At 48.2% G+C, this 25,203-nt stretch overlaps 1 long non-coding RNA gene across 2 annotated transcripts; it reads right to left on the minus strand.

Moving 5' to 3' along the window:
* Nucleotides 1-796: 796 nt before the first annotated feature.
* LOC109283781 (uncharacterized) lies at nucleotides 797-25,203 on the minus strand. Of its 2 annotated transcripts, none has more exons than XR_002091054.2 (3): nucleotides 10,180-25,203; nucleotides 3,166-3,331; nucleotides 797-2,581 (listed from the first exon to the last, which is right to left on the minus strand). It is a non-coding gene; the product is annotated as an uncharacterized LOC109283781 (long non-coding RNA). The 2 variants fall into 2 exon arrangements; XR_009464356.1 differs by lacking the exon at nucleotides 10,180-25,203 and adding an exon at nucleotides 4,723-7,959.

Here is a 25,203-nt window from a genome sequence, read left to right on the forward strand (position 1 = left end):
TGTCACCTGGAACTCAGATTTAGTGACAAAAATAATCTTATAATTAAAAAAATTTTACTGAGATCCCTGCCCCATTGAAGTCAATGGCAAAGCCCCCATTGATTCAAGTGGGGACCAGGATTTCATTTTTTTCAGGATAACCACATGTAGTTGCTAATCAGATCAGCCAACAGATTGCTAGACAAATAACAATTATTCACTGCCAGATAAGCCAACCAGCTAGGAGTTAGCTGATTCAAAGGTTTATACTACAAACTGAAAATGTGACACTGAAGTCCTATGGGGGTGAAATCAGGTTCCTAATAAAATAAATTAAAGTTTTTCATTGATGTCAAAGGAGCCAGGATTTTACCACTGCTCTCTAAGGGCCTTGTTACACATTAAAATTAGCATGTACTAATTGGTGTTAAAATTAGCACATGTTTTGAGCAGTCACATGCTAAGGGTTAATACCTCCTATAACATGCACTGCTTTGACCTGCCCATAGAGGGCTGGCAAGCAGGGGTATGGCTAGGAACAAAGTTAGCTCTGTGCCTTTCCAGTGCACCTGCTCTTAGGGACAAGGTAAGTGGCCCAGACTGCAGGCAGTTGGGGGTTGCCAAGGTCTCATTGGGCCTGCCTACCCCTACACCTGCCATGACTGGGACCCCCCCAGATCTGGCCCGCCACTCTCCCTCTCACCCCCAGCTCATATTGACACAGCCACTGCCCCTGGGGCTCCTTCTCTGCCCTTTGGGGTTCCTCCTCTGCCCCCCAGCCCCTCACAACTCACCCCTGCCCCCCCATGTCCCCTGGCTCACCTGTGGTTGCCAGCACTTTCCTGCCAGCACAGGAAAGTGGACAGGGATGGGGAGCCTGTTTGCCCATTGTGGAAGTGCACCTTTGGGTGCCTGCTACTTTAAGGGCAGGAGGCAGGCAGCTGGCAGGTGCTTTATTAAGGCGGTTATTTTCAAACTTAGGAAAGCCAGGCAGGGGCAGCAGTTTGCTGCCAGCTGCCGAGGGAGTAACATTATCTGGCTGACCTACTGCTCGGTGAACATCTTGGAGGTAAGGGCAGGAGCTATGGGGATGGCAGGAGGCTCTTAGTCATGGCATGACCTGAAACTGCACCCTGCCAGGGAAGGGTGGCCTGGCAGGGCTGTTTGTAGTGGAACAACCCCCAAGATATTCCAGGCCAGTTACCTCCCTGGTGAAGGTGAGTCAGGGCAGACTGTCCTAGACAGGAGGGTGGGCTAACTCGAGATCTAGCCCTGGGAAAGCACCCTGTCACACCCATCTACCTCCACTACCACTGTCACCACAGGGCCACTATTGCTTTCTGGGCTGTGGGAATTTGAGGTGCGGGGCAAGGGGGGGGCAAAAGCAGTGGCACCCCTCTGCAGGCCACACAAGCACTACCTGGCCAGCCAGATGCAAAGGGCAGGGAGGGAAGTTTGTATATGGCAGAAGCCAAAGCCACCCTGCACTACCGCCGCTCCACATCCAGCCACACACTGCCACCCCACCCCACTCTGTGTTTGGTTGCGTACACCCTCCTTTCCCCCCAGCTCCTCATTCAGCTGCTGGGAGTACACATATGGAAAAAAGTTGAAAGCCCTGCTGTAGAGTAAAGAGAAACAAGACCCTATGCAGGATAACCACATCAGTACAGAGTTGTAGGGTTGTAAAACATTGTTACACAATGATTTTAACATATGGTATACAATTGTGAGTGTGAGTAGTATTCAAGGGCATTAATAGAATTTGTGAGTGTATGGTGTGCATGGGGGGTTTCAGTCCATCCTCTTGGTCTTGCATCTCGTAGGTGGTCTCAGCTATCTGTCTTCATATTGGAGAACCATCAGATGATTTAATATAGCAGCAAGGTACTTTGGCAGGCTTGTAAGATGCTCTCAGTGCTTGTGTCCCATGTTTCAACTACCTAAAGATCACTGTCTGCACCATTACATTGTACCCCTTCTCCCTCAAGGAATCAGCTAGTGGCCTGTACTTGGACAGCTTTTGCTCCTGGGCTTCAGTGAAAGCCTGCCACTTTTTCCTGAGTGGGATGGTCACATCAATCATCTTTTTGTTGTCCTTGTCTGTTACCACAAAGTTCAGGTGCAGCTGGCTGTGGTAGTCTGGGACAACATAGTTCACAGCTACTATCCTAACTGACCCTGAGATGGCTTTCACCAACTGGTTCTGTATGGCATCATGGCAGAGTTCCCAGGCTCTCACATGGGGCTTACAGCCACATGTGGTGTGAGGCAGGGTCTTCCTCTCAGGGATTCCCTCTGCCATATCTCTGGCACCTCTTGTCTCTACAGCTGTATTGGACAGTGCCATTGACTGGAAAGCAGCTGAGACAGGCTGTGACGCACCAGTCTGTGAAGTGCATGAAGTTCCTGTGGGGCATGAATTTGTTAGCATCCCACTTTGAAGTGACCTGAAAGACTTTTCTCTGATCAGGTTTCTCCTTCAGGTCACCAACATACTTGGCCTGCGTGGCATCCTTAAGGGTTCTCCCCAGGCAGGTCCTGATGCTGGGGGTGACCATCACAGGGTACTGATGACTGTGAAGTGACAGCTGAGCCAGACCTACACACAAAATCTATATGACCAAGTTGAAATAACAGTGCATGTGCACAAAAAATGCAAAATAAAGCAATCCCAATTCATTTCATTCTCTGTGCTAGATTATGCCAAATCACCTTAGTGTTTATAATTTTTCAAAGCTAGGCAAGAAACCCTCCTGCACAAGATTTCATCAATTTAATAGCTTTCAAGGGTCAGAAGGGACCTATTAGATCATCGAGTCTGACACCCTGCTCTGGGCAGGGAAGAGCACTGGGGTCAAGTAACCCCAGCCAGGTGCTTGTCTAATCTCCTTTTAAACACCTCCAAGATAGGGAAAAGCAACACCTCCCTTGGAAGTCCATTCCATATTTTGGCACCCCTCACCATAAATTTTTTTTTCCTGATGTCCAATCTAAATCTGCTCTCTTTGAGTCTATGGCCGTTGTTTCTAGTAACCCCAAGGGGTGCCCTGGTAAACAAAGTATCCCCTATTCCCTGCTGAACTCCCCGATTAGCTTGTAGACAGCCAGAAGATCACCTCTCAGCCTTCTCTTGAGGAGGCTGAAGAGATTTACATCCCTCAATCTGTCTTCATAGGATCTTACCTGTAGGCCCTCAACCATATGAGTAGCCCTCCTCTGAACCCTTTCCAGGTTATCCACATCCCTCTTGAAGTGCAGCGTCCAAAACTGTATGCAGTACTCCAGCTGTGGCCTGACCAATACCACATAGAGGGGAAGTATCACCTTCCTAGACCTGTTCGTGATGTACCTACCAATGCAGGAAAGCGTGCAGTTAGCCCTACTTATTACCTCATCACATTGGCGACTCATGTTCATTTTTGCGTCGACTATGACTCTGAGATCCCTTTCCGCTGCTGTGCTACTTAGAATGGTACTTCCCAGTCTACAGGTGTATTGGTGATTCTTTCTCCCCAGGTGCAGCACTTTGCACTTATCTTTGTTAAATTGCATCCTATTCTGATCTGCCCACCTCCCCAATCTGTCCAAATCTGCCTGAATTTGCTCCCTACCCTATAGTGTGTTTACACATTGGACCTTTTCCAATCCTCTGGGACCTGTCCTGAGTGCCAAGAGCACTCAAGCAGTTGTGCCAGTGGTTTCGCTATGACACCGGCCAATTCCTTTAGTACCCTTGGGTGAAGGTCATCGAAGCCTACTGACTTAAATATGTCCAACACCTCCAAGTGCCCTTTCACCAGGTCAGCGCTGACTGTTGGTGGATTGGTATCTCTCTCACACCAAACAAAGTCTTATTGGGAGGTGTGTTTGTATCTGTGTCCAGGAACACAGATGCAAAGAAATCATTTAAGAGCTCAGCTTTGTCCATCCTATTTGTTACAAGTTGCTCTAGTCAATCCTGTATTGGCCTTATGTTACCCTGTGCCTTCTTCTTGCTCCCTAAGTACTTAAAGAAGGACCTTTTGTTACCTTTAATCTTTTTTTGGCCTTCCTCACTGCTTCCCTGCAAGCATAAGCCAAGCAGGTATACTCCTCTTTGGTGGCTGCCCCCTGCTTCCACAGCCTGTAAGCCTGTCTTTTCCCCTCTAGGCTCTCCTCGATTTCCCTGCTCAGCCAATAGAGTTTCTTGGCTCTTTTGCCCTTTATGTGTACTAGAATGGTACCCCTCTGTACCTGCAGAATCAGTCCCTTGAAGAGCCCCCACCCTTCCTGGACTCCCAACTCACTGATGTTATTACCCCTCAGTCCCACTCTAACTAATCTCCTGAGCTCAATGAAGTTGGTCTTCTGGAGGTCTAGCACTTTTGCCCTGCTAGTTATCTTTCCCACCTTTCACCGGATAGTGAATCCTATCAACAGATGGTCACTATCTCCTAGGTTACCTTGTACCTCCAGATCCCCCACCAAGTCCTCTGTGGCCAGCACCAAGTCAAGTAAGGCATTTCCCCTAGTGGGACTTGTGACAGCTGAAAAGTGTGCCTGTGTGATAAAGGCGCTTGCTGAAGGCTCTATGAAGATTAGACCAAGTGTTTTTTCTGTATTGGTTTACATATTAAGCTATATGTTGTTGCTAAAAGCCTAATTAAAGTCTAAGATGTAGTGGGGCCTTGTATAAAGTAAGGCCTAGTAAATTTAGCAAAGCCTAGAAGTAGTAAGGCCCTGTGGCACAGTTAAAATTACCTTATCAAAGGAATGCAAGGCTTGTACTGCTAATTGGTCAGTCTAAGGTCAGTTGAAGTAAAAGGAATCTGAGTGGTCGGTCGTTATCAGTATCATTCAGAAGCTATAAATGAGCTGGAATATCTGGAAAACATTCAGAAGGAAGATACAGCTCTGTGAAAAGGCTTAGTTAGCTGTTGCCTGGATCAGTGGGCCTGTGAACCTCGAGGAGCCCAAGGACTGCATTCCAGGGTCCTTGACAGCACCCTTTGGACAGTGTTGTTCAGGGATGCCTGACTTCGCTGAACTTTGTGGAAAGAGAAGCTTGCTGTGTATCAGGCATCAGAGGGAACTGCCGATAAGTTGCCGATGCAAATTGCTTTTGTCTGTCATTGTTTGTTTTATTACTACGCGTAGTTGTGTTTTTGTTAAGTCAATAAATCTTTCTTACCTTTCTAAACAGGATTCTGGTGACAAGACTGACACAAGAAAAATCAAGTCTCTGCTAATGGTTGCAAACCATTAGGCATAGAGAAAGTGGAGCTTGTGGCACCCAACACCAGACCCATGCCATAAGATGGTAACAGTTATAATGAAGGCGGGGGAAAGAGTGGATGACGATAGTGAGAGTGCTATCAAGAAGAACAAACAGTTGCTCTGCTAGTGGTTGCCACCCGCTAGGCATTTGTAACAAGCAGGCCATCCCAGGGCCGGTCCAAATGTTGATCCACCCACATGACTAGGGCAGTCCACCCACCTGCCTCTCCTGCCACACCTTTGGTGCAATTTAAGTTGTTCCCAGGTGGGAGACTACCCATGTAATTTCCCTGATGCCAAGGGCAAATGCATGACTCCAAACCTTCTCTTATACCATGTCTTGTGCCTTGCAGATGGCATCCATATCCACTAATACTCCCCCAGCTCCTTAGCTGGGCTGCACTCAGCCTCACCCAGCCCAAACTTGGTCCTCAGACCTACCTGGGCCTCATGCTCCACTCACTGGGGCTTCTTCCCATGCCCCCACACTGAGGCCTCAACACCTGGCTCCCTCAGTGGGTTTTTACCGTGCCCAACACCTGGCTCTCTCAGGGGGCTTCTACCCTGCGCTTCACTGGGCTGCTGGACCTAATGCCCCTTGGACCTCAGGCCTCACTCAGTGGGCCTGGGCCCTGTCTCAGGCCCCCTTCTTATGGCCTGGACTGCACCTTAGGCCCCACTTAGTGGGCCTGGGCCCTGTGCTTTTCTGTCAGGGTGTGCTCCCCTAACCTTTCCCCTCCACACAGTCACCTGCAAGGCAGTGGGAACTGAGGTTTTCTGGAACCCCATACTTGTTTTTCACTGGGGAGGCACAGGTGTGGCATTTCCTGGAGACTGCCTTGCCACATGCAGCCCCACCACACCATCCAGCCCCAGCAGGGTATTGTTTTAAGTCATTCCCCAGGACCAGGAACCTCTTCCATCCCTATAGTTCCTACCCTGACACCTCCAAGCTATTCTGGGAGCAGCAGATCTCTGGCTGGGTGATGTTGTTCCTTTGGCCCCCTGATGTAACTGCCAGCCTGCTTTTGGGGCCTAGCCTTATACTCAGGCTCCCAGCCTCTTCACCAATCAGGAAGACTCCTTCCTAATATGTAACCATCTAATTGGGTCTGCTCCCACCTACAGGATGCTTGCCATCTTCTCAGATCCCTTAAAATGGCAGACACAACCTGTACTCTGCCACAGCGTTGAGTTAGATAGGCCTCAACCCTCTACCACACCCAAGTCTAAAAATAAAAGTGATGGTTCCTCTAAAAGGAAAACTGTTGGCAGAGACCTGCCACACTCATCACATGTGTATATCCAAGCTAAGAGAGCAAGAGAGAAAGACTGAGATAGTGTAACTAGAAAAGGCAAGGAAGCTACATATACATTTCAATTGAACTAGTAACTAAAAAAACAAAATGACTAAGTATACATTTCAAGAAGAACCTGTAAAAGGTGCACTGAGCACAGGAAAGATGTCCGGTACATGACAAATGCAGGCTATGCCTTGCTAAACACATCCTCTAGTTCTCAAAACCAGCATCTAATGTCTAAGGTGTTACAAATGTCTCAATCATTCAATGTCTGTCTGGAGTTTTGTAAACAGATCATCACCAGTACAGGGTATTGTAAATTTTCCTCATGGTTAAAGAAATACCCAAAGACAGGTCCAGTAACCAATGCCTCTAGATATCCTGTTTAGCCACTCAAGACACATCACATTTAATTGATCTACAACTTCCAAACTGGTCAATAACGGCAAGAAAAACAAATTTTCATACCTGGACAGATCCGAAAACAGGGTCCAGGCAATTTAACAATTTTAAGTCCTTGACTTCAGGAAAGCTGACTTTGACAAGCTCAGGAGGCTTGTCAGTGAGGCCCTAAGGGACCACAACCTCAGGGGGAGGGGAGTTCGGGAAGAGTGGTTGCTCCTCAAGGGAGTGATCCTCAATGCACAAGCTAATTCTATTTCATCTCAGAGGAAAGACAGCAAGAGGGCACAGCAACCCCACTGGGTCTCCAGGGATCTAGCAGACCTACTGAGGCTAAAAAGAAAGGCCTACAAAGGATGGAGGATGGGATTCACCTCCAAGGAGGAATATTCTGCACTGGTCTGGTCCTGCAGGGAGCAAACCAGGAAAGCCAAGGCTGCAACTGAACTCCAACTAGCTTCAAGCATCAAGGACAATAAAAAGTCCTTTTCAGATATGTGGGGAGCCGGAGGAAAAGCAAGGGCAACATTGGACCCCTGCTGAACTAGATGGGACAACTGACAACTGACGCTCAGGAAAAAGCCAACCTACTAAATGGGTACTTTGCATTGGTCTTTCATCAGTCCCATGGGAGGCCCATGCCCACTACAGGACAGGGAGGTCCGGGTGAGGGAGATCCCCTGCCCTCCATCAATGGTGACCTCGTGAAGGAACACCTTGAGAGGCTGGATACCTTCAAGTTAGCCGGCCCTGGCAATCTACACCCCAGTGTACTCAAGGAGCTGGTGAGCATCATAACCCAGCCACTGGCATGGATCTTTGAAAACTCCTGACGCTCCGGTGTAGTGCCCAAAGACTGGAAGAAGGCCAATGTGGTGCCTACCTTCAAGAAAGGGAGGAAAGTGGATCCGGCAAACTATAGGCCCATCAGCCTGACTTCTATCCCAGGGAAGATCTTAGAAAAGTTTATTAAAGAGGCCATCATTAATGGACTGACTGATGCCAACATCCTGAGGGACAGCCAGCATGGGTTTGTTGCAGGTAGGTCTTGCTTGACCAATCTCATTTCCTTCTACAGCCAAGTGACCTATCACCTGGACAAGGGAGAAGAGATTGATGTCATATATCTTGACTTCAAAAAAGCCTTTGATCTGGTATCCCATGATCACCTCTTGGCAAAACTGGCCAATTGTGGTCTTGGGTCCATCATGATTGCTGGATGGGAAATTGGCTCCGGGGTCGGACCCAGGGGGTAGTAATTGATGGAAGTCACTCATCATGATGCCCTGGGACCAGTGGGGTCCCCCAAAGCTCTGTCCTTGGACCCATATTGTTCAACATCTTCATTAACGATGTGGACATTGGAGTCAGAAGTGGACTGGCCAAGTTCGCCAATGACACCAAACTTCGGGGCAAAGCATCCATACCAGAAGACAGGAGGGTGATCCAGGCTGGCCTGGACAGGCTCAGCAAATGGGCGGATGAGAACCTGATGGTGTTTACCACTGAAAAATGCAAGGTTCTCCACCTTGGAAAGAAAAACCTTCAGCATCCTTATAGGCTCAGCAGTGCTACACTGGCTAGCACTATGGAAGAAAGAGACTTGGGGGTCATAATTGACCACAAGATGAACATGAGCCTGCAATGTGATGCTGCAGCTAGTAAAGTGACCAGAACGCTGGCTTGCATCCATAGATGCTTCTCAAACAAATCCCGGGAGTCATTCTCCCCTTGTACTTGGCCTTGGTGAGGCCACAGCTGGAGTGCTGCATCCAGTTTTGGGCTCCACAATTCAAAAAGGATGTGGAGAAGCTTGAGAGAGTCCAGAGAAGAGCCACGCACATGATCAGAGGTCAGGAAAACAGACCTTATGACGACAGGCTGAGAGCCACAAGGCTCTTTAGCCTGGAAAAGTGCAGGCTCAGGGGTGATCTGATGGCCACCTATAAGTTTATCAGGGATGATCATTAGTATCTGGGGAAACATTTGCTCACCAGAGTGCCCCAAGGGATGATGAGGTTGAACGGTTACAAACTACTGCAAGACCAATTCCGGCTGGACTTAAGGAAGAATTTCTTTACTGTTTGAGCCCCCAAGTTCTGGAACAGCCTGCCATCGGAGGTGGTTCAAGCACCTACATTGAACACCTTCAAGAGTAAATTGGATGCTTATCTTGCTGGGATCCTATGACCCCAGCTGACTTTCTGCCCTTCAGGCAGGGGGCTGGACTCAATGATTGTCCAAGGTCCCTTCCATCTCTTATGTCTATGAAATCTATGAAATCACACCCAGCTTCTCCAGGTGAAGGATCTAATTGTTTGTAGTGATCATGGGCCCCCAAAACAAGCAGAACTATAAGATTAGCTGATCTAACAGGTTTTTTAAAGGTCAAGCCATAATCAGATCTGAACACCTAATATAATTAACACATTCCAAGGAATCTGGGAATAAGAAACTAAGGGGTTGAGCTTGGGAAGAGTAATGCTAATTTCAAACCTCAAAGTAATGTGGTGTAATTTGCTTATTGGGTGAACCCTAGTTTGGGTGGTAACCTTTCATGATAATTTCTAACACCTTTTGATCCCATAGGGTAACAGCTATAGGGCACGATTGTGAGTGGCTCTAAAGCCAACAGATTAGCATAAGATAAGGTATAAAGAAGCACATATGTCAGGTGACCAGCATGAAGGACGCGATAGAAGGACCACCGCTGTACCACGCCTGGATCCCGGACTCCCAGGGTGAGTGAGGACCGGATCCTGGCCAAGGGATCTTCCCAGTGACCCCTCGGACAGCATTGATTGGAGACGCCTGACTTCGCTGGAACAACTTGGTGCACACCTGGCATAGAGGGACTGCTGATAAGTTGCCAACCCCATGTGGGAACTCTTTGTCATTCTCTCTATCTGTTGTTATTATTCACTATTATCTCTTTATTACTGTACTATCTGTTTGTCACATTAACCTTTCTGTTAACTGTTGTATGCTAAGCTTTTAGTAAATTTGCCTTTACTTCACTCCTGATTCACCTCCTCAATCCCAAACCCAGCAGCCTCACGGCTGATACACTCACAGTGCCTAGCCAGCCTGTAGCAAAATTGGCGTCACGAACAGGATCAAGGACGGAGATTTTGGAGGGGAAGAATGGTACAGAGGGGTGGGCCCCACTGATTGCTTTGATAGAAGAGGTTATGGGTACTAGGAATCTAGGGTGGGATAAGGAAAGGTTGAGACCCACCTGGAGTGATCCCGCCACAGTACCTTGTCAGTGGGCCGCGTTCGCTGCCATGCAGAAGGGTAGACCCAAGAAAGGATGCTTGTCTTGGCTGTTGGCAACTTGCTTAAGACTGGGGGTGGAGGAGGCCACTCAGTTTCATGAGGAGAACCAATCCCTAAAAGAGTGAATAACCCAGCTTGAGAGGGAATCAAGGGAAGAAAAGTATTCTAGTAGCGTGGCTTGCGCAGCGGCCAGAGCAGAACAAAACCACCTGGAGATACTAGAGCATCGGGAGGGGAAAATACTAGTTGCACAGGCAATCACCTCCCTCAAGAGAAAGGTACAAGTGGTGCAGTCAGTCGAGCACCCTCCCCCCACCTTCCCAAAAGGGTATGGCAGTGTCTGTATAGTGGGATATCAGAGACAAACAAAGGCCAGTGATCTTCGTGGGGATAGCAAAGAATATGCCTTTAATGTCCACGGATCCCATCCACTGGGGGCCGTAACACTTAATGCTTTCCGTTAGTGCAGGCATGGATAGGACCGCGATCGTCAGATGGTCAGTGTTGGCATTCAAAGCCCTAAAATCAACAGCTAATTGCCAAACCCCATTTGGTTTATGTACCGGCCACACCGGGTTGTTGTCAAGGGAATGAGTTTGAATGATGGTTCCATCCTCCAGCTGCCGGTGGATAATGTCCTGGATGGGTTGTGTTGCCTCAGGAGGTGTACCCCCTTCATGGCTGGCAGGGCCAGTGAGGTCATGGAACATCGGGCTATCCCCACCCATGAAGATCACTGGCCTTTGTTTGCCTTCACATGGCTGAGACAGCAGTACACCTACACAGTTCTGCCCCAGGGTTGGGTGCACAGCCCCACCTTGGCCCATGGAGTGCTAGTTGGTCCATGAAGTCCAATTAGGTCATTTGGAGGTGCATGTTTGGTAGTATGTCGACAATGTCATGGTGGGAGGCCAAGACCGGGAATTAATCATTTGTGCTTTTGAGTCCCTAAAGGAGAAGGTGCAGGTGTTTGGGTTCACACTGTCCAACAAAAAGATCCAAGAAGTTGGGGCCCAGTGTGAATTCCTGGGAATCCAATGGAAGCAAGGTGGACCCACCATACTGGCTAAAGAGCTGCAGGGCCTGGTAGATACCCCTGCCCCCAACAATGTAAAAGAACTGCAAGCCCAGCTGGGAGTGTTTCACTTCTGATGCCTGCATGTCCCCGAGTTTAGCATGTTGGCCCGACCTCTGTATAATTTGTTTAAGAAAAAGACACAGTGGGAATGGAGCCCCGAGCACCAACATGCCATTCGGGCCCTCAAGGAGGCAGTAACCACCCACACCTCCCTAGCAGCACAGCGCCCAGAAGGGGAGCTTTGGCTCCATGTAAATGTGTCTGACAGGGGACCCCACTGAAGTTTATGGCAGAGGGATACACCTGAGACAGAGGGAAAATCCCTTGGGTTTTGAAGCAGAGGCTGGAAAGGGACTGAAGCCCAATACACCCTGCTAAAACAAATACTGTGTGCAGCAGCCGCAGCTTTAGAAGCCACAGAGGCCCTGAGAGGGGAGCCTACCCACTGTCATAACCACCCCAGTGCCCATCCTGGGAATGGCATTGTCTGACTGACACCTCCCGCCACGGGGAAAAGCCCAAGAAACAACAGTGCAAAAATGGATCTATTATATTTTAAGTCAGGCTCAGCGGGTAACCCCAAAGGAGCATCTGGCGCTAGTGGAAAAGATCACAGAAAGCACGATTAACGTATACCCAGATGCAGCCAGCTCTGATGAGCTATATCCCATCAAAGAAGCACCTCCCTTTTCACCCAACATGAACATTTCAGAAGACATAGAAGTCTGGTTTACCGACAGCTCAGCCAAAGGTCATACCTGGAGGAGGGCTGCCATACGGAGATGGTAAGCAACTCACACTAGGGGGAGGTGGTCAGTGCGCAACATGCTGAGCTAGCCACTGTAGTCAGAGTAGCCAAGTATGAACTGGTAGAGGGACTAGGCCACCCTACAAGGCCCATTTATATCTACTGCGATTCATGGAAGGTAGTGGGGGGTTGCACCAAGTGGCTACCCTTGCGGAAAAGGGAAAACTTCAAAAGGCGGGGAAGAGACATCTGGAGCCATGAAAAGTGGGAGGCCTTGTGGAAAATGGCACAGGGAGGCCTTCCCATACATACAACATGTCAATGCAGCACATGGAGCAGAAAAGCTGAGGGGTCTGAGGCAAAGTGGAACAGGCAAGTGGATAAGCTAGCCAAAGGCAGCACAAAAACCCTTGTTGCTGAAGTAGAGACTCAATCACCCCCAGAGAAACCACCCAGCCCCTCCCTCTGGCAGACCCTTGGAGCGCTAGCCGCAGAATAACTGCATTGGCAGCATGGGCACCCTGGCCGCGGTGGCACTGCTCACCTAGCAGCCACCTGGGGCATTCACCTAACTAAAAAGGAAGAGCAGGAATTAGTCAACTCCTGCATTACCTGTCAGGAGGTCAAAGCTCGACTGACCCCTGCCTCAACTACCCCTTTGTTGTTACGCGATGGAAAGGTAAAATGGCAAGTTTGGCAATTTGACTTTATAGGCCTGCTCCCCTGCACCCCCAGAAAGTGACAGTATGTGTTTGTAGCAGTGGAAGCGATCACCGGAATGATGTTCGTCTGGGCCTACGCCAAGGCCACTGCAAAGGATACCTGTACAGCACTGGAAGACCTGTTAGCCATCTACCAACCTCCCGTGGAGCTGCAAAGTGACAACGGTTCACATTTTTACAACCATCTTGTCTATGAGTGGACTGCGAGACATCATGTGCTGTGGACCTATCACATTTTCTATCACCCACAATCTAATGGACTAGTAGAACGGGCCAACGGTATGTTAAAGTGCAACCTGAGAATGGCCGCTGTGTAGCAAAACCCTGTTTTTCTTTTTTTTAATTTTAAAATGCATTCCCTCCCCTTCCCCAACCATTTCTGACTTTTCTCTCCCTCTCTATTCTCTATAGATAAGTATAAGTAAGCTCAAACTTAGGATAAGCTTTAAACATTTTATTTTGCTAGCAAGTTTTTGGTTTTGGATATCCATTGTTTTATATCGTATAATTATTAGGTTTGTACTAATTTTTACTGTTGTATATTGTCGTATTGATTTTTATTATTATGGATATTATATGGTTTAGGCCTGTGTTTTTAAGTGAATCAAAGTCATGTCAAGTTTCCATTTTATATGTCAGGCCTCCATCTTGTGTCCTCTGCCTGGGCATCCCATGTTGCAATAATATGATTCATTGTACCCCTCCCATGTAAATTGGTTCCCCGATGAATGAGAATGATTGAGAATGACTGAAATACAATGGTAGGAGGCCTCTACTGAATGGCCTGTAATGACTGGGCCATCACCTCGCATTAATTCACCCAGGAACCATGGACCTCACCCAGGAACAGAGACAAGACCAGCATTTGAAAAACAAAAGACCCTGCAGAAACAGCAACTCTATCATTGTACCCCACCATGACAGACACCCGAAACTACACATCCCTGCATGGATCACACATGCTCAGTACATCGGGGCTGACCCTTGCCTGGGCATGCCTCCTGTCACTAGGGTCACACACGGTCTGCCCCTATAAAAAGGGGCAGTGAAGACAGACACAGTGGGAACACCATTTCCATCTGGACCAGACCAGCTTCACATCACCTATCCACTCCAGAGGCCCTGCCAGCGACACCCTCTGGACATCACCAAGCTGAAGGAGACCCCCAACTGGCCATCGAGGATCAACTTCCAGCCTGGGATAGGTAGATATTACCTGTACACCTCCTCCTACAATTTGGACTCTCACTTACTCTCTCTGTCTCTCTCTTACTGGATTTCAGTGGACTTCAGCCCCTGCACCAAGTCTCTGTAACCCAAGCTGCCACTGTGTGTGGGTGGGTGGGTGTGTGGGTGCAAGGGAACCAATGTGGCATTGTGTTACCATCTCCCCTGTTCAATAAAACCACTGTCATTTGCAACCCCAAGTTGGGTCATGTTTTACTGAATCCTAGTCCCTTCCTTATCTTAAATTCCAGCCTCATTCTCTCTCTCTCTCTCTCAATTCCAGCCTCCACCCCTCTCCACTAGTTTCCCGATCTCCTCTCCTTTTCCTACTGCCTTTTCCCTGTGACTTTCTGCTTCCTCTCAGTCTCTTCTGCCGCTTTTCCTGTAATTTTCTGCTGTCCCCCTGCTTCCCACGCTCCTACTGCTTTTTCCCTGTGACTTTCTACTGCATTTCTCTGCTTTCCTGCTGCCTTTCAGTCTCTCCTGCTGCTCTTCCTGCAATTTTCTGCTGTCTGTCTCTCTGTTTTCAGGCGTTCCCCCGCCACCCCTGCAGCTTCCCAGGCTTCTCTAGGTGCCCCAGAGCCATCCTCTGACTCCCGCACACCCAGAGCCCCTCTTTAACACCCACACTTTCCCTTAGTCCCATTTTTCCCTCTCCCCATCTACCTTTTCAGCTTCTCCGTAGCTCTGGCTCCAAACCCAGCCTCTGTGCCGGCATGCTTCCCTGTTCTGCAGGCTTTGGGCATTGTCTTTTAATCAATTAAGATCAATTAACCTAAAGTTACCCCAAGCCTCAGTTCTTCAGCCCAGGCCCCTGCAGTCTACTGGTTCTAGTCCCAGTCCTGGTAACTTTAAATCCTTACACTTTTACTTTCTTACCTTAAACTTTCCCCAGGTATCCCAAGTACATTGAGCATATACATACATACACATCACAACACCCAACTTAGGAATTCACCTGTGTGTATGTGTAGGTGGGTGGTATGTGTGTGAATTAGTGAATACACATATATACACATATATAAATATCATTGTGTGTGTGTGTGGTATATGAATTAGTAATCCACATATGTGTATTGGATGTGCAGGTGTTAGTTACTAGTAACTGATTCTGTCTAAATTTGGTGTGTGTTTGGGCTTAAACTGGTGATAGGTGTGCATGAACCTAGACTAATTATTTTGAACGTGTGTGTATCTGAGCTGCTAGTGTTGGTGTGTATGCCTAGTAGGGGTGTATGCACCTAGTGAGTGTACGTGTGCTTAATTTATTTTTATGTGTGCATGTGCAATTGTACAGCACACCCTCCTGTCTAACAGTGCAATATTGAGATCCTGAGCTTTGACCTGACCCCTCAGGGCAACAGCTAGCCTGGTCCTCAAGAACTGGGACTTACACCTGATTGCTCAATTAACTGGGCCAACAATCGGCCCCACCCCAGAGGAAACACCATGCAGCAAGCATTTGGCCAGGGGGGGCCCCGCGAGCTGGCAGTGGAACGGCCAAGGGGTGGCTGAGGAAAGCTCCAGGCAGGGGACAGGCAGTGGTTAGGCACCTGCAGGGGGACAAGTGGGAAGGGGTGTTAATGGCATGAGACACACATAACTCATGGTGGGTGTTGAGGTGAGATCCATCTAATGGAAGCCAGACTCCATTTTTCCTTGTTCCTGCAGATTGGGTCCATTAGCGGGCACAGCCGTAGCAGCCTTGGAGGCAGCCTGGGGTCACAACCCTGCTCCAGAGTGACACTGCCACCCGCCACCCTTGTCTAACAATGAAGGGGTGGAATGCCATCTTAATAGAACTGCTGCTTGTCTGTCACTGTTTGACTAATGTGGGGCATTCACATGCTCCCATGCCCCGGGTTGCACCCACTGCCAAAGCCTCAGTCAGGCTGCGCTACTGGGAGAGGCCTGCTATAATTGAAGAAGTGCGGAACTGGCCTGAAAGTTGCCGACAGTGGATTGTAGATTGGCAAGGGGGGACCTGTAAATGTTATTGTGGAATGGGGTGGTTGTTCGGTTTTCTCCCATATGCCAGGCTGGGAAAAAATGAGTACGGAACAGGGGGGGATTGTGGTTTCTGGCAATGGCCCTGGTGCTGTTACATTCTGCCTGCAGATATCCTGCCCACTCTGAGTCCTGATGTGATCACTACCACTGCCACGCCTGTAGCTCAAAATTCTACACCCACCTGAAGCCCAAGAAAGTGGCCGAACCCTCCCACCCCACTTCCATGGGAGATGATAGCTCCATTGATTCCCCTGCCCAATGATACTTTGGTGTAATGGTGTGTGGCTCACCAAATACACTGGTCCTCCAGATACAGCAAGGTACTGTAGTGGTTTAAAAACGGCACCTATGCTATCAAGTGGAGGTCCACGGAATGGGAGTCTAACAAATCCTACATTCCGGGTCTTTTGTGGTTTTGCCATATGGATGAAGGAGGGCACGCTCACGGACTTGAATACACAGTAGCTGCATATCGCCAAGCAGTTTGGGAAAGTCTGCAGGGCACTGCCCTGGTCAGCCCAGAACACCTGGCCAAGCCCTTAGGGGGCACCATGCCAGAATCATCTTTGCAAGATACCAAAGCCATGGTCATGCCGCGGCAATGTAAATTTAAGTACACAGGCAGGAACTCACCCAAACCAATAGACTGACCTGATTGGGAGGTTTACCAATCTCAGGGAGAAGGGAGATGGTTAAGCACCTGCAGGGGAACCCCTAGCCATTTTCTGCATTAACCAGGGATGCACATTGTTAATCCAGAAGGAGCTACCACAGGTGTATCTGCTACCCAGTTTGACTAATATCACCCCATGTTGGAGTTTCCAAACCAAGGCTCCGGTCCTCCTTAATGACTCCTTGTTTAATGCTTGCATCACATTTAAGCCCGAGCAATGGTTTGTCATAGCAGCATTTCCCAACTGCTCTATGGGTGCTTGGTTGGCGGAAAACATGCTGCGATGGGCCTGGCCACCTGTTTTCCAACCCGGAGCCCAACTTTCAACCACCCGAGAAAAAAAAAGATGCCCTAGATCACATGTGGAATGTGATCAATTCAGCCATGGGAGTTTGGAACATAGATAAATCTCAGAAAAACACTCAAGGAATCATGAATATATGGCGAGCCATAGGTTTTCTCACTAAAGGTGGGTATGATTAATAACATGACCCTAAAGTACACTGATGAGTTAGTGGCAACCATTGGCCGAGAAGCAGCAAAAATAAGTCACCTTTTAATGCATGTGGCCTTCCAAGCCAATGCTAATCAAACCTGGAGCACTGCTTGTGCCCAAGTACAGCTTTCACTTAACCTTTATTTCTCCAAGGTAATAAGTGATCTCAGACATAAAGAATGGCCTATCAGTTTAGAGCACCATGGGCTACCCCCAGCTTTAGCCCAACGGTTAGTTTACCAAGACACATGGAGCACACGATGGGAGGGATGTAGCAATACAAAATGCTTTTTTGTTGTGCATTGGGTAGCAAACTGCACATGGTCCACTGCCCATCTCTTAACAACAGGACTGGGGGGTGGGTGTATGTGGGACAGGGACTTAAATCATCCCATTTGGGAAATTGTAAACCCAGAAGGCCCCAAGTATTTAGCTCAATCCCCGGTGTACCTTGTAAATGGTATTTTAATAGGCTTGGGAACTTTATGTAGGGGGTGGCCCAATAGTCCCCCCAACATGATTTGTATAACAACCCTACCAGCAACTCCCTATATTACCCTAGCCCAGCGAGTTTTTTGGGAAGGTCCTAGCCGCTTGTACCATCCCAACGGCATGTATTGGGCCTCTTGTGCCAGCTGCTGTGCAGAAGCTCAAGATCTTCAAGGAGCATCAGCTATTTTATATGTCCAACACCAGGAAACTACTTTAATGTGGCCAAAAACCCAATTAGAAAGCATCACCCTTAACCTAAGTCTTCCAAAATCCTGGGTTCAAGATGTAGATATGCCCAAGTTAGAGGGATGGAATGAAGTGGCAGCCCACATTAAGGGTTTGTTTGAAGCTGCCTGAAAAGCAAAACAACATGCCCTCATAGCTCAAGAAGGAGGGTGAATTATCTAATGTACTACTAATATTCCCCCACTGTGTAAGTGGTATGAGGTGGCCTGTACTGTACAAATGTATACCTTTACCAAAGGTGCTCCTTTTCCTTGGCTTGCAGTAGTAAAAGGTTTAGTTATAGGATTGATATTACTCAATATAATCCTTAGATGTTGTTATAAAACGAAGTCCTATGTCTATGTCAGAATAAATGTTGTTGCAATAAATACATGGTCTTAGAGACATTCAGGCAATTGTCTAAGCACTCAAGATTAGCTAATGCAAAGCTTGCAAGTTTGCAACCTGCAAGTGGAATTTGTCTGTCACAAGTTAACCAGTGTTGAATCTAACTGTTTGTACTGATCATGGGCCCCCAAAACAAGCAGAACTATAAGATTAGCTGATCTAACAGGTTTTTTAAAGGTCAAGCCATAACCAGATCTGACCACCTGATATAATTAGCACATTCCAAGGAATCTGGGAATAAGAAACTAAGGGGTTGAGCTTGGGAAGAGTAATGCTAATTTCAAACCTCAAAGTAATGTGGTGTAATTTGCTTATTGAGTGAATCCGAGTCCAGGCGTTAGCCTTTCATGATAATTTCTAACACCTTTTGATCCCATAGGGTAACAGCTATAGGGCACAATTGTGAGTGACTCTAAAGCCAACAGATTAGCATAAAATAAGGCATAAAGGAACATGCATGTCAAGTAACCAGTTAGAAGGATGGGACAGAAGGACCATCGCTGTACCAAGCCTGAAACCCGAACTCCCAGGGTGAGTGAAGACTGGATCCTGACCAAGGGACCTTACCGGTGACCCCTCGGACAGTGTTGATTGGGGACGCCTGACTTCACTGGAACAACTTGGCATGCACCTGGCATAGAGGGACTTCTGATAAGTTGCCAACCCCATGTGGGAACTCTGTCATTTTGTCTATCTGTTGTTATTATTCCTATTAGCTCTTTAATACTGTACTATCTATTTGTCACATTAACCTTTCTGTTAACTGTTGTATGCTAAGCTTTAAGTAAATTTGCCTTTACTTCACTCCTGACTTGCCTCCTCGATCCCAAACCCAGCAGCCTCACGGCTGATACACTCATAGCGCCTAGCCAACCTGTAATACAGACTATGTATTAAAACAACATCAAAACATTTAGTAATCATAAAACATTGTGTTATCAGTTACGGTAGCCATATAAAATAATTCTACATTGGAAAAAAAGATAGTATAAACTTACCTATCCAGAGATGCTTTCAGGGATGTCTTGATAGAGCACAGTATTCAGATGTCTGGTGAGGGGCTGTGGGTGTGTGTGAGGTTCGGAGCCCAGGGAGGGCAGGGGTTCTCTCACACCCTGACATGATATGGGGTACTAACTCTCTCAGTTCACATGGTCACCTGAAGACTGTCTACATTTTCTTCAAATGACCACCTAGTATTATTTGAGACATCACTGCTTTCTCTCTACTTAGAAAAGATTCTAGCTACAGCATCTGAAATTCTACTTTGTGGTAACTGTTGGAAATTGGTGACTTTAATAAATGGCCACTGGACTTTTCTCGTTTGTTCCCACAACTTTTTCAGTCTTGCTGATATGTTCTTAACGTGGCTGAAAAATTGAGCTCTACACAAGGAAATTTACACATTTTGACACTTACATTTGAAATTAATTTTTCATGAAATGAGGCCCCTGAAACCATTCTACAGCTATAACATAAATGCTCATGGCTGCAGAGTGCTTTTAAAATGGCCAATAGCACAAAAAAACCCTTTTAAATTAATTTTAAAAATCAGCAATTAGCTAGAGTCTCTCTAAGGCAGAGCAACTTAGGAAACCTGATGCTTATGGGGAGGAAACAGAGCTCCCTGCTCCATGCAGCCCAGCCCAACTCCCCCGGCAACTCCAGTAGGGGTATTTGGCAGGGGCCACATGACAGGGGTCATGGTTGGGGAGAGGGGTAGTCTGGCAGTCTCCTGGGAGGCTGCTGGAGTGCCTCTGCCTGCTGGTCAGGGCCACTGCAGGCAGACTCAACCCTCTCCCCCCTCCTTCCACCCAACAGGCAAACACACATGGGGTTCAACAGCACTCTAATATTTGGTGCTTTGTGTAAAGTTCCATGAGTTAGAGCAGCTCCCCAGTAGGCTGCCTAAACATCTGTGGGCGCCCTATGAGATCGTCTAGCCCACTTTGGCCTGTGTTGCCTCTACAACCACAATGATGATGTCTAGATTGTCGTTCAAGACTTTTCCTTTCTTTGTACTCGGATACTGACATCCCAATGCTGCCAGATTTCACAGGAGATTACATTTTTTTTCTGCTGGTTTTCCCTAATACATTTAACAAGTGTGGTATTTACAGTGGAGAAATTCAGTGGAGAATTTCTCCAAACCAGAACTGTTTTAGGGAGCTCCTTCTAAGAGATGTTAGTGTCCTGGAATATGTAGGCCTTTTTAACCACCTACTTGCAAAGGAAACGAGGAAGAAGACCTGGCTCTGGAAGTGAAATCCTTGCCTCGTTAAAATCAATAGAAGTTTTGTGGAGCCAGGAATTTAACTTAAATATGGGAGGTCTTTATATCTTTGAGAAAGAAATGCCTTTCTCATGGCCACATGGCAGTCATGATAAGACAAATCAGGTTTAAAATGGAGGGAAAGTTCTGAGCTTTATCCATTTTGGCTTCATTGACTCATACTTCTATGTGGCTATTCCCTAGCCTAGGACCATGTAAAGCAAAATCACTGAAACTTGTCACCAAACAAGAATCTCAAATAAGAATGTTAAATAAAGGTTAGAATAAAGGTAGGTTTGTTTTTCAAAGCAGGAGACAATTATTGTGTGGCAATATGCTATTTCATTGACTCAAAATCTGTACTATACACAGAAATTGGATTTTGAAATTGATGTGGTTATATTGCCGTGGATACTCTTAAATCAGTTAGAGTGCCTTTATACAGATTTAAGTTAATTTGGTTTGTTATCAGATTAAACTCAATCGATATCATGAATTCTTAAACCAATTTAGGAGCGTGTGTGTGAGGGTTGCACTAATGTAACCAGATTGATTTGGAAAAAAAGTAGGGCTGGTCAACATTTTTCTATGATGACTTTTTTATGAAATAACTTTTAACAACTGTGTTCTTTGAAGTGTTCCAACTTTAATATATTCTGCTATTCTTCTCCTTTTCTCATGTTTATTCCTATTTTCCAGCAAAGAAAAAGACAATCCAAAAAACAGCATTTTTTCACTGTAAATTCAAATCAAGTTGAATGGAAAAGGAATCATTTTGTTTCAAATTAAAGTAAAACAAATTTTGTTTTGGCCAAGCAATTAAAATTTTTTGTAAAACTGCAAACAAAAACCAGCGCTTAGAAATTTTCAGAAACCCTGGCGTGAGGTTCTACACCCCCACTACCAAGTCCCTTACCTCTCTACCCCCTTGTAATCTGACCCACAGGCCTTCGATTTGCCAGTCCTCTGTCCCCATCTTTATTACAGAGGATGTATAATGTTCCCTAACATATAGAGCAGGATAGATCTATCCTGCCTGTATAGCCTGTAGCCTTCAATGCCCACTGCCCAGTCATGGGTAGGGTCCCACCAGGTTTCTTTTAGACCAACCAGGTCTAAGCCTTTGTCTGCAAGCAGGAGTGCAAGTTGCTTCTGCTTGTTTCCCATACTTCTAGCATTAGTATAGAGACACCTAACCCCCCTATAGGTGCCCTTAGTATTCCCCTAGCCTGATTTTTAGTGGGCCCCTTAGTACTTACCTGATCATTTCCAGCATGCAGTTCATGGCTTGTCCTACCTGCTCTCGTCCTGACCTCGGCACCCCTGTCCCCTGACAAAGCTAGTTTAAACCTCTATGTAGAAGGTCTGCCAGCCTGTAAGAGAACAGACTCTTACCTTTTGGAAAGAGATGTAGGCTGTCTCATCCCAGCAAGGTCTTATCCTGGAAGTAAGGATCATGGTCTAGAAAGCCAAACCCCTCATGGTGGCTCTGAAGCCATGAGTTGACCTCCTCAATGCAGTTGCCATGGTGCTGGCCACGACCGCTGGCCATGAGGACCAATGAGAAGACTACTTGTGTCCCCGAGCCTCTAAGCCTGTCTCCCAGAGCCATGTAGTCAGCCATGACCCATCCCGGACCACTCCGGGCTGCATCATTCATTCCAACATGGATGAGGATCTGATTAGGTCTGGAAGCCTCACTGTCATATTCCGAATCCTAGCTCTGGGCAGGCAACATACCTCCCATACTGTAGGATTTGGGCAGCAGATGGCTCCCTCCGTTCCTCTCAGGAGGGAGTCGTCATGATGTCTTCTCCTCTGGCTGCCCAGTTGCCTCTCAGCCTGCCTGGTAGTAACTGTAGACGTGGCCTCTGTTGCTGTACTCTCTCCCAGTGATGCTAGGGCCTCATACTGTTTCCCAGCTGCACTGTGGGAGTTGTACCAGTAGTATGACGTCTAGGTCTGTGACGTCTGGATCTGGAGGTGACTGTCTTCCACCCTTCTGCATCGACTGCTGCCTGTGATACCTTCCCACCAGGTGTGTGGTCCAGCAGAGAATGGAAGTACCCGTCAATCTCTTCCTCAACCACCCTGATCACCTGCAGCCTGCTGACATCCTCCTGGAATTCCCTCACCTGCTCCTCCAGGGCCTGAAGTTGGGCACACATGGGACAAGTGAGAGGACTGACAGCTGAAGGACTGACCCACAGAATCTCGCTGGCCTGGGTAGGTCCAGGGCCTAGGATAGGCCAAAGTTCCAAGAGGGACCATTGCCAGAGATTGCTGGAGCCAAGGGATCCCAAAGATCTTCCTGGTCTGGGTGGGGCCAGGGCCCAGGGTAGGCCAAAAGTCCATGTGTGGCCACAGCCAGATAGGAAGGGAGTCAAGGAGCATGTGGCCTAGGATGAAGATGGATGATGTACGGCCATCTGAAGAGAAGGGTTCAAGGAAAGGGGTCTGAGAAATTGAACCAGGGGCCAGGGGGCCCAGGTGTGAGATTAAACCAGGACCAGGAGGCCCAGAGGTCTGTAGCCCAAGAAGGGCAAGTAATGGGGCTGGAAGCCTGCAGTCCAGGAGGGGTGTGTGACATCAAGGTTGTCACAACCCAAAGTTGTGATTTTTGTTTTGTGTGTGCTTCGGCACTGCTAAATTATTTTCCCGCTAAATTGCAGCTTCTTTGCACAGTGGAGTTTTCTGCTGCAGAAGAGAACCCCGGTGCAACGGAGAATTTCCCGCCAATTTGTAGCTTTCTTTGCATGGTGCATTTCTTTTTGCATCTAAGAAATGCTCGGTGCAAAGAGTTCCCACCATTTGTATTCAAATTTGAACCACATTATTGGTTCACGTGAAATTATGCACACGTGGCGGCTAGCGATTGGCTTGCTAGCCATATAAAGAGCTTGAGTAGTTTCCGCCCAAGCTGGAGAGAAATTGGAGTTCAAGAGAGAAAAAACCTTCGCCTTGTGTGAAGATCTCCAAGCGCTGCAGATCCTTACGGACCCAACGCATTTCTTAAAAGGCAACAGGGGCCTGAACAGCCTCTGGCCTCTCCCCGTCGCCAATAGATTCCTAGATGTATCCCTTCCTGGAACAAAAGAAACGAACCCACGGAGCTTCAATAACTCCGTTGGAGAGAGTGAACTTGTCGTAATCCTCAAATGAGGATTTAAGCGGAGCTGTGCCTGGAAAACTGTCCAGCCTACACCACGACCATCTTTGGTGTAAGTAAACAATCTTTAAATCAACCACTACACATCCGTGACTAATTCTAGCTCGCCCCCGGTCTTCTCCGACCCCGCATGCCCGGGCTGCTGGCCACAGCCCGCGTGCGCAAAGGTGGGCCACGCCTTGCGCCCAGCCCGCACAAAGGGGAAGCTCCAGAGGGACCAGGATAGAGCAGGATGGCCTAGAAATTGGTTTTGATTAAGACCTGAAACTGCACCCTACTGGGGCTGGTTGGCATGGTGGAGCTGCCTATGGCGGCACAGCCTCCATGAAATGCTATGCATTTGCACCCCAGGGAAAGGTGAATATGGGGTGCCTGAAAGCCTCAGCTTCCACTGCCTTGTGGGTCACCCCATGGAGGGAGAAGGCTGAGGGGCCACACCCTAACAGAAAAGGAAGGGAGAGAGTGAGATGAGAAGGATCCAGAGGTCCAGAGAGTGCCTGGGAGAGAGTGGGACAAGATAGATCCAGAGGCCCAGAGAGTGGCCGGGAGAGAGTGAGACCAGGGATCTGAAGACCCAAAGAAGGAATCATGTGAGAGATCAAGAGGTCTGGCAGTGCAGGTAGGGGCTGAGTGAGAGACTGAGGGGTCTGAGGGCCCAGTGTGGGACTAAGAGAGAGACCAGTGTGAGACCAGAGGGATCTGGCAGCCCAGAGAGGGTCTGCGTGAGAGATCAAGGGGTCTGGCAGCCCAGGGATAGGCTAAGTGAGAGGCTGAGGAGTCTGAGGATCCAGAGTGACTCTGAGGGAAAGACTGATGAGTCTCTGGCCCAGAGCGGGGTGGTGCATGTAAAGAGAACATCATGAGGATGACATCTGTGGCTTAGGGCAGCAGTTTGCAAACTTTGGTATGCATACCACCAGTGCTACACAGGTGGCCTGTGAGTGGTAAGCAGAAGGCTGGGGGGAGGGGTGTGCACACAAACAGACACCCAGCCACAGCCTGCTGCATGTAGCCAGGAATGGTGCTGTGTGTGGAGCAGCACCCAGCATGTCGGGGGAAGGAGTGTGGGGGAGGGAAGGCGGGGGAAATCAAGGCCCTCATAGTGAGGGAAGGAGTGAGGCAGAGGCAGGGGCAGAGACTGGGGTGAATGGGGCTCCAGGGTGGGTGGTGAGATGGCCAGAGTCCAGGCAGCTTGTCCAGGGGTGCAGGGGGAATTCTGCCACTGTGCACACCCCGGGGGAGACATGGTTGGCATGTGTCTCCCCAGATTTGTGTGTGGGGTGGAAGCAGGCTGCCCGCTGCACACTGGGGCCTGCACCCCACTGTCTCTGGTGCCACGTGCGACTCCATGTGCCTTTTGCATGCTGACTGCATCGTGTCCCCTGCCTGCCCAGTGGTGGAAGGCACGTGGTTCCAGAGGCAATGGCAGTGGGGTGCAGAGCCCAGTGCACAGCAGGCAGCCC

The sequence above is a fragment of the Alligator mississippiensis genome, chromosome 9, assembly GCF_030867095.1.
Source record: "Alligator mississippiensis isolate rAllMis1 chromosome 9, rAllMis1, whole genome shotgun sequence".
In the NCBI taxonomy this organism is placed as follows: domain Eukaryota; kingdom Metazoa; phylum Chordata; order Crocodylia; family Alligatoridae; genus Alligator; species Alligator mississippiensis.